The following is a 9,008-nucleotide window of genomic DNA, read 5'->3' as shown; positions in this document are numbered from 1 at the left end:
AAAGTTTCATCCTTAGGCTCATAATTAGGGACATAAGGAATCTGATTTGCCCCCGCCACAGTGTTAAGCAATGGGTGCTGGTAACTTTCTGCTCAGGAGGGTCATCTCCATATCATGGGTCTTGAGGCAATTTCATGCCACTGCATCTCTCTGGAGCAGATATGATGGGTTTAGCAAAGGTTGGGCTCTGGTTCTTGAAAGGCTCTTGGTGTTTTAAAGCTTGTTAGACTCCTGTTTTCAGATGTCACTAATGGGACAATGCAGCAGGGTGGCAGACAGTAACAGAAAGCTTTTCCAAGAGGGACAACCTAGGTGACCATCACTATCCCCTGCTGAGCATCTAAAAAATGGGAGTATAAAAAGTCTTACAAGCCACTATGAGAAACTGCGCTCTTTTTTCCTCATGGGCAAAAATTGCATTTGTCTGTTTTGCTGTTGCTTCTTTGTTTTATTTTATTTGTTTGGATTTCTTGTAAAAAAAAAAATGAGTCAGCATGAGAGCACTGCATCTATTTAATCAGCTTGGGCTTGACTGTGGACTTCTGTAACCCTTGAGCAAAACATAGAGCAGGTTGATGTCCTGCAACACTGGCTGCTGCCTGCAGTGCCTTCCCATGCTTTGCGTTTCTAGGTCCTCTCTCCCCTGCACTCCTCCTTGATCTCAGATCACTTTTGGAAAGCATCTGAAAAGCAGTCCCTGTTCAGTGAGACCTCACACAAACCCAGTCTTCTTCAAAGATGCAACCAAAAAGTAAGACGCACCCAGTTTCTTCTCCAGCACAGCACACATTGTTTGTCTGATGCCAAGTGTTCCAAGACAGGTGAGTTGTGATAATGTTCATTGTGCTGGGAAAGGGGCTGGTTGTTTTCTCTTTTGATGATTTTTCTCCAACACAACTAAAATTTTTGCTATAACTAATTGTATTTATATTTTTAATGACTGCAATTCCTTAGACTAATTTCCTCAGATAACAGTTATTGAATGCATCAAGTCTCACTGACAGTTTCTGTTTGCAGTGAAGAAATGGTGTTAAAACAGTTAATAGCAAAGGTGAGCCATTAAATGGGGTGGAAAGCTTGCAAATTGGTGCAGATTTTGTTGTGGGAATAAATTTTTAAAACCCCAAGCCCTGACAACCATTATTCTCAGATGTTGCTGGCAACCTTCTCCATTTAATAGGAGCCTGTTGTTTCTGAAAGTCAGTTGGCAACATAATAATGCGGCAAGAAAGAGAAAACAAGCTCCTGTGGAGTACAGGCTAGAAATGCCACTATTGTATATTGTCATCAGCAGGTTGACTGACAACAACAGAAGCTGATTGATATTACTCTCTTGCTTTTGCAACATCCTCAGATAAAATCTGGTGTCTGCTTCTGCCTTTGGCAGGTCAACTTTCGTGCTGCCACCCTGACTCAGATATGTTTTTAAGAACAAGGAGGGTTATAATAGAAAAGGATGGAGTGGGTATGACTAAATCTAATCGCTACTCCTCTTCAGAGAAGAGCAATTGTTCAATTTTAGAGCAGCCTCAATTTTCTGGGGCTACTCCTCTGTAAATGTGAAAACTGCCCTGGCCCTTGGGTGATACGGTGGAGCTCTTCATAAATAAATCTGATGGAGCCAGAAACTCTGTTGCTGAGGTTACAGCATCACTATCAGCTTAAAACACAACGTTTGCGCTTAATGTTTAGTTTATTAACGCGTTCTGTCCATTGGCTCGTTTGGATCTATTAACATAATTGTTCTTTCTAAACAACTGGGTCATTCTCTCTCCCCAAACAGAAAATCAAAGCTGGCTTCAGTATTTTGGACGAATCATGCAGCCAGATAAATACACATGCTCCTCTATAAACTCACCCTGGCTCAGATTAGACAAAAACGTTGTGAATCCACTTAGTGTCAGCCTTGAAGTGAAACTCATTGTGGCGCATATTGGAAAACAAAAGAGATAGATACCTCTGCAGCTTTTCCTGTTGTAAATATCCTGTCTCCATCTGAAACCTAAAGCAAAACCATTTTCCCAAGCTATTTTGATAAATCCATCTCCTGCCTCTCAACTGAAGGGCTGACTTTTATCCTGTTCTCTCCTTCTGTTCTGGGATGTTATAAGGAATATTCCCCTTTTTAATTTCCCTCCTGTTTGTTTCCACTTTTACTCATTTCATTTTTTTTTTTTTTTTAGGTGACATTGTTCTACTCGCCAAACCTGTAACTTTAACAGAGGGTGACAGGATGACCTTGACGACAGATGTTCCTGTGGCAACAGATGGCACTAGCAAACCCGAGAAGCTGCTGTATGCCGTCTCCCTGCCACCTGTGCATGGTCAGATTGAGCACATCAATTATCCCGGCGTGCCCATTTCCAGTTAAAGCCAGTTGGATGTGGTGGCCCAGAAGGTCTCCGACGTCCACAACAATAGCCACGGGGCTGGTAAGGAGTCGGTCAGGTGAGAAGACTTCCCCCTTGTACCCCAGTGTGCTGAAAAGCCCTCAGTCAGCAAAGGGTTAAGTTTGGTTCTCTTTCTCCCTGTACCAGTCACTGTAATATTTAACGACTGATATGGTTGTGAAGACACTGCCGCAAAGGCTATGATGGTGTAATTTTATCATTATGGCAATTACATACTTTATTAAGTGTAGTAGTGAAGTTGTAAGGCGACAGGAGTCTTGCAGGCTTAATATTGGGGTGTACCCAGGTAGGCTTCCATGATCAGTTGACAAGTGAAATCAAATGATTTCAGTACAATAAAGAGTTTACCACTTCTTTTGAGGATTCCAGAAGTGGAAAAAGGGAAAAACAAATATTCCCCATCTGCAGCTGTTGTTGCTTTCTGGGCAGTTCATTCTCCTGAAGAAGGGGAAAAAATCATAATCGTAACATTGTCTGAAATGATCAGGAGAACTTAATCCAGATGGTGGTGTCATTTCTAAGAAAAAGCATATGTTGGCCATTATGATACTTAAATATAATGGTTTTACATTCCTCTAGTGGGCACAAAAGGCTCACAACATAGTTGGCGGGGTTTTTTAATCTTCTGAATGGTGGCAGTGGTGGTGGAGTGGTGGGAGATTTTATCTTCCAAATGGTGTTTTTCCCAGAAGATATGGAAAATTCAATTGAGGAGAGCCTGCTGTAAAAGCCATGCTCCTGCAGAATGTAAATTTGTGCCTTCCTCTAACCAGTAACAGTGGAGAGGTTTAATTTACTGCCCCCTTTGGATTATCATCATTCTTCATATATTCTTCTGGCTTTTCCCTTTTTTTCTTTTTTCTTTGCTTTAACATGTTTTTCTTTCCGATTCGCTTTAAAAGTTATTTACGCTCCCTTTGCAGCAAAGTGGGCACTATAACTAATTTTATTCTTACCATGATTAACTATGAATAATTTCCAAAGAAATGAGTCAAATTAACAAGGGGAAGAAGGAATCAATAAATCAAGAAAGCAGCCTATTTCTAAGTGGGGTTAAAACCACCATTAAATAAATCACAGACTCTAAATGATGACCTGCTTGGATATGGGGAAGGGGGAAATGTCCATTTAAACTATGCTGAAAGTTAAAAGGAAAGTGTGGGACAGCACCAGTGCTCCCTTTGTGCTGTACAAGGAGAGGGGCACATAAGAGGGAAGGAGATTTGGGGAAGGACCCTGGGACAAGGCAGAGAGGAAGGATGCGATTTTCCTGGTTGCTACAGGCCAGCTGCGGGGAAACAGCTAAGCAGGGGTCAGAAAAGCTCTGGCTTTTGGACATGGAGGCATAAATGTTGTTTAATTGCACCTTCTGCCTCCATCCCTGCTGCGCAGGAGCTCAGGAATGCAGGGGCTGACCTGACCCCTCTAGAAATACCTGAAATGTTTTCACTCTGCCTTGAGAGTTCATTTTTTTTCATTGGCTTTCATAGTCACAATTTTAGGCTCACCATGCTTGTTCACTGGTTTACATTCTATCCTTTTAATCTTGCATTAAGGGTCATATTTTGCCTGATGGCACACTGAGTGCGGTAATGTTACCTAGGGCTAGATTTTCATCTCTCTTGCTCATTGAGACTTATAAATCTAATTTTTACACAAGGAATTCCATCACTTTTGCAGGAGAGTGCCTCATCCATCTTCATGCCAGAACGTAAAGACATCTTTAAACTGCAGGAAAATTAGGCAGACTTTCCTTCCCAAGTTTTCTATGGGAAAGAAGGGGTCAAAATGCTTGTTCCTTAGGTAAAAGAGGGGGGAAAAAAAGGGAGGGAGAAGCAATTCTACTTGTAACCTCCCAGTTTGCAATTCTTTTTATGATCTTTCCTCCTCCCTGAACACATATATGAAATGGCACCAGCTCCCTGCTCCCTGGAAAGGGGTACCTATTACCTTGCCTTATGGGCCAAAGGTTGTCAGCTGGTTTAAATCAGTGTATCTCCATTTGCCGAAATGATGCCGTAGCCATTTAAACTGTGGCTTATAAAGTTAGTTCATAAAGTTGCTGAGAGGGTCTCTTTTCTAATGTGTTTTGTAGTCGTGGGAGCTCACCTCTCTTTTTGTGGGACCAAGGAGTATTCCATGGACTCAAGGTGATGTGGTGTTTAGGGTTTGTCCTTCCTCTCTTTTGTCCACCTGGCTGCCGTAGGCAGGATTTGGTGCTGGTCTTTTGGCAAAGCTATGCAGGAGATTAGAGAGCCACAAAGCACAACAGTCACTGCCTGCCCACAACACCGCTAAATGTTGGAAAGAGTATTTCAGGGAATGAAAGTGACATGATGAAGCCTCATGCCTTCATCCTTCCTGCTGAGCTGGCGCTGATCTAGGGGAAGAACATGAGCATCTTCACCCTGCTGTCCTCCGTGGTGGCCTCAGCAGGTGAATCATGCTTATCTAGTGCTTCTGCGCTCCTGTTTAGTCTTGATCTTGTTCTTTAATAATAAATGCTGGTGAACAGTGAAGTGCTTATGGAGCAACCAAGAATGAAGTCTGCTTTTTCCTAAGTGCTGTATAAACACCGCCTGGGCTGGTGGACTTGTGTGGGGAGGACTGGACCCCCATGATGACCCTGGAACTCGTCTCAGTTTCCTACCTTCTTGTGAGGGACAGAGAGATCGGAACATTAAGGATGGGCAGGGAGCAGAGGAGTAGCAGTGGGGCTAATGTGGGGAAAGCTGGAGGTCCAAGGAAGGGATTGCAAAGGGAGGAACTGGAGTGGATGGGCCAGTTGTCCCTGCAGGTGCCATCTCTGCCTCCCTCCTCTTCACATTTCCTTCCAAAGAAAGTATTTGTGGGCTGGTATGGGACTGCCAAACCCAATGACATCAGTGGCCAAGTTGTCTCTGAGGAACGTGCAACCTTAGCCTCTCTCAAATATGAGGGAGATGCCAGTGGAAGGGAAGGTGTAGGAGGATGCTGAAGGAAACGTCAGCCTCCACCATGGGGATGTGAAGTGGGTCCAGCAGCCCTGCTGGGGCTGAGGGAGAGAGATGGGGGACTTGTGTTTCAGACATGAAAGAGTTAAAACACAGGGATTTAAAAAAAAAAAAAGAAGAAATCCTTAAAAAAACCCAACCCTCACGCACACACTCTCACACACTCTCACAAAACCCTGCACCCTAAATTAATTTCTGCTGGTAATCTATATCGGGTTAAATAACGCCTCATTATTCTGCAACACAGCTGAGGCTTCTCAAAATGTTTATCTTGTTTTGTAACTGGTACCTTCTGGCATATTCCAGTGCCAACTCTCCTAGCTCTTGCTATATTTCATTCTCACTATTTTTGGAATGGAGCTGCTGGTTCCAGGTGATTTAATAAATTGCTTTTTTTTTTGTGTTCCTTTTAACTTACCCATCTGCTCAACACATGCGTAACTTGCAATCTGTCGGCAGTTTGCAGAAAGACAAACTGTCAGAGCTGCATGCATTTGACAACTTTGTTCCCAATTAGATTAGTGGTAATTTTAACAGATTTCAGGGCAATCGAAAAAAGGGATGACATGTTATTAAAGCATCAATTTTGACAGACCCAAGCACATACAATTTCAGTGTAAATTATTTTAAATGCTTTAATTAAAGCTATGAAAGATTTACCCTTTTAAGCGGTAAGTGATTGCAAGACAAATATAAAGGGAAAGTGGATAACAGAGTTTCCTAAATGGTTTATGCTGCGCATGGCAGTCCACAAGTCACCACCACCATAATCTATGACTGTAATGTTGGAGGCATAGTTAATTATTCATAGCCTCATCTCTGGAGCAGACGTGATTAAGAACATGAGGAGCATTCAGAGATCTAAGCAGTACCTATGAAAACTGGAGTTCAAGCCCCTCTTGGTTCAGATGCTGTTGGAAAACACTTAAGGTTGTCTTACATGGGGGATATTTTTATGAATACCCTTTCATTTTTACCCCAGTTCTGCTCTGGTTTAGATGGCTGCCCCCCAGTGGTCAGGGTGATTGCAGATTCAGAGCAATTGGGGATTTTCTATACTTGAAGACACTTTACAGGCTGTGCAAGTCCTGTAAAAAAAAATAAAGAAAAAGAAAAAAAATACATTTATTATTTAAATAGAATACAGCACTCTAAATTCGCCACTCCAGGAGCACTCTAACACATGTGTAGTCCATTTAACCATTTAAAGGATGTTGTGAATTATGGCCCCCTTCCAGCAACCTTCGTTCAGGGCAAGGCTGACCCTGGCTTCGTGGTGAGAGGGCTGGGGCTTGGCTCCTCTTACCCAGCTCTTGGGTCCCAGCTGGAGGACCATAGGCCTCCCTGCAGTCACACCTTCATCCTACAATGCAAATGTTGGTCTGAGTTGGGAGCAGAAACCTTCCAGGACATTGCTCCAAGGGCTTTGTTTATTTTCTGCGTGGCTGGCTGTGCAGTGCAGAGCTGTTTCATTTTCAGGTTGTTAAATGTGCATATTGCTTTAGTGTATAAACTACTGGTCCCACAACCTGCGCTGAAAGTTTATTTCCTTTTTAATTCAGGGATTGCAAGGCTTCCTGATGCTATTTAGAGTAAAAAGCAACAAGCACACTGTTCCCACCCTCCCCTGTTGCTTAAAACCAAGCTTGCATGCATCTGTTTTAGTTTTTTTAACTTGTTTCCTTCAGGGACGGGTATGGCTTGGTACTATTTTCTGAAAAGCTTAAAGGTTTTTCTTTGGGAGGTTGCTAACCCAAAGAGTTGTAGCGCCGAAATGCAATGGAAGTGAAAGAAGCTGCTCCAGCAAGCACGGCAGGAAGCTTGTCAGAGCCCATGGTCTCTCTCCCTTTCTAGCTGCTTGACTGCTAGAATATGCAGTGATTTGTAACTGGCACAATGTGTCCATCAAGTAAGATGAAACCCTGATGGAAGTGTCTCACCATCTTCGGGACTGGTTTTGATCTGCATGCAAATAATGTTCTCTGTTTTGCAGGTCTGAGAACCAGACTTTAAAGGGTTTCACAGCTGGGACAGCTCCTAAATCATCTCATATCCCTTCTTCTACTGTTCTTCTTGTCTGGCGTGCACTGGCGAGGCTTCATTTAATCAATCAACCTACTCAAGTGTGCACTGGTTTAAGATCCACCTTATTGCATGTCGGTCAATAAGCACTGGCCTCTTGGGATGTCTGCCTTTGCCATGAAAAATCACCTTCCTTCTTAAAAAGTGAAGGAGACCATGCATCAGAGATGAGAGTTTAAGAGCAAGATTCTCCTTGTGAGCCCTCAGATTGATGATGTTAGAAGGCCAACAAGCACGGTTGTTGCATTTACCCAGCATGATGGGTAATGGGCAAGCAGATGAAAATGAGCAACTGTAAGAGATAATTTCAATGCTGATATCAGGCCACTCATGCTCACATATATCAAAATGCCTGCATGGTGGACAACAGCACAGGGAATCCTTCCCAGAAGTCCTTCACCAGGTAGCCCTGCACAGCCTTTCAAAACACCTTTTGTGTATATATTCTCCTCACCTTGGTATAGCCCTTTTGTATGTGAAAGAGACTGTTGTATGTCAGGAACAATTTAATAGGATGAAAATACCCCACTGGCACAAGGGAGGTGATCAGAAATTTGGAAACTTTTATTTTATTGGTATGAAATCAATTGTGGTTTTCTTGTCAACAGACCAAGAAAGGAGCCAGTGGGACCTGTAACGCAGTTGAGTCACTGACTGTCTACCCTGGTCTTCTGATGGCACCACCAAAGAGTATTGAATGACAAGAATGTAATGTAGAGGATAAGATTTAGCATGAAAAAGGTTGGAGAAAGCAATCTCTTGAATGTTATGGTCTTTTCCTTGCTCATTAGCGCTTCCCCTTCTGAAGGAGCTCTAATTGTTTGGTCCAAAACACGATGACTGCATAGAAGAATACTAGAAGAATACGTAGCAGATACTAGAGGTCTTATCTTCATGACAGATTAGAGTCATGATAGGGGCTCAAAAACTTGAAATCTGGAAAACCTTTCAATTTTTAGTAAACTTACTTAAAGATTGTAGGTCCATTAGAGTTTCTGAGATCAAATCACTGGTGAAGGTAGTTCCTGTAAATTAAAGAGAGACCTAAAATTGCATAGTTAATCAAGTCACATCCAATGCAGAGCAAAAAACCCTGCTTGCATACATATTGAGCTTCGCTGCCTAATCTATTTTATAATGTTTTGCAATTAACAGGCCAGTGTTCATCAGCTGATAAATAATTAACAGCTGTTGTTGTTTCTAGGGCATGACGTAAAGGGCTTACATAGGACAAAAACTAGCTTGATTTGCTTGCCAAAACTCTGACCAAACATACATTTGCAGCTCACAAAAACAAATTTCTCTGAGGACTTGCACTTCTTGGTATCTCTAAGGGAGTCCTCTCTGTGAGCCTGCCAAACTTATTAGAAATGAAATATTCACCTGCTCTTTTTGTCAGCCACATATTGGAAATCTGAGAGAAAGGCTTCACTTCTTACCGGCGTTATTCAGACAAATCAAGAAGTTGAGTGTAACCACAAAGGGTTTTCTTATGATTTACCTACAGCTCAGTAGTGTCTAT

At 42.5% G+C, this 9,008-nt stretch overlaps 1 long non-coding RNA gene across 1 annotated transcript; it reads right to left on the bottom strand.

Moving 5' to 3' along the window:
- Nucleotides 1–533: 533 nt before the first annotated feature.
- Nucleotides 534–8,636, bottom strand: LOC130599128 (uncharacterized). The gene is made up of 4 exons (XR_008972161.1): nucleotides 8,455–8,636; nucleotides 6,277–6,492; nucleotides 4,521–4,647; nucleotides 534–697 (listed from the first exon to the last, which is right to left on the bottom strand). It is a non-coding gene; the product is annotated as an uncharacterized LOC130599128 (long non-coding RNA).
- Nucleotides 8,637–9,008: the final 372 nt, after the last annotated feature.

The sequence above is a fragment of the Pezoporus wallicus genome, unplaced genomic scaffold (genome assembly GCF_028554395.1).
Source record: "Pezoporus wallicus isolate ANWC-B61680 ecotype Strahan unplaced genomic scaffold, APGP_CSIRO_Pwel_v1 contig_8108, whole genome shotgun sequence".
NCBI lineage: Eukaryota > Metazoa > Chordata > Aves > Psittaciformes > Psittacidae > Pezoporus > Pezoporus wallicus.
Note: the sequence above shows the minus strand (reverse complement) of the source record. Positions and strands in the feature narration are given on the sequence as shown.